Consider the following 1,056-nt stretch of genomic DNA (forward strand, 5'->3'; position numbering starts at 1 on the left):
CGTCATCATCATCATTATCAGCATCGCCTGCATCATTAGTACTTATATTAAGTTTTCCGTCATCTCGATGTCCTCGTAGAGGAATATTTTGTTTTCCCAAAAAAATAATAGATTTAATTATGGGCTTCAATCTTTCTCTGTTTTCCTTCATTTGCTGATATCTTGCGGAATAGAGTTGATTAACAACTTCAAATGATGGATTTTGGTATGATTTGACAAAATCATTGCCCCTCTGAACTGACTCTTTGTGATACCTGTATTGTTCATGACAGCTGAGATCACCATCTTTGCCTAATAATTTTGCAAATGATGTAAGTGGTTTTTTTTATTAATTTTTGCAATGGCGTTTGATGACTAATACCGCCGGTGTCAGCCATTAGAGCACAATACCTGCAAAATAAACCTTGTTCCACATGCGAGTATGTCAACCATGCATTAAATGTTTCCAAGTGACTTTTCAAAATGTACCGTTTTTCATTTTTACCATTTTTAATATGATTTGAATACGGAAATTTGTAGCCAAATTCTGGTTTCCATGGATTTTGTAGAAGTTCAAATTTTATATCATCATTAATTGTTTTATTACTGCTGCCCACATACAGTCCAATATCATTATTATGTACAAAATCCATTTGTTGATAGACTTTTTCATTATTCTTTATCTTGTTATCTTCGTCATTATCGTGCAAAGCTACTTGCTCAAATGATTCATCATTTTTAACAATCACTTTTTCATTATGATTATCGGAACTATCGCCTTCATGTAGTTCTAAAAAAATAAACTAAATTTAACTTAACTCTGAACACTTATTTAACAATTTCTATGCTACTAGTGAACAAATTCATATCATATGGCGATCTAACCTGGTGGATGTGCCCTTTTAGTTCGCTTCACAAAACGATCCATATATATTTAAATTAATCTTCTAAAAAAAACTGAAAATATGATTATGAATTATGATACTTATACAGTACTATTACTAGCGCAACTCAAATTTGAATTTTTAAAATGAAAATCAGACGGAAGAAGCGTTCAAAAAATTTTCAAGTGTATTT

This window comes from Helobdella robusta, assembly GCF_000326865.2.
Source record: "Helobdella robusta unplaced genomic scaffold HELROscaffold_45, whole genome shotgun sequence".
Taxonomy (NCBI): Eukaryota; Metazoa; Annelida; class Clitellata; order Rhynchobdellida; family Glossiphoniidae; genus Helobdella; species Helobdella robusta.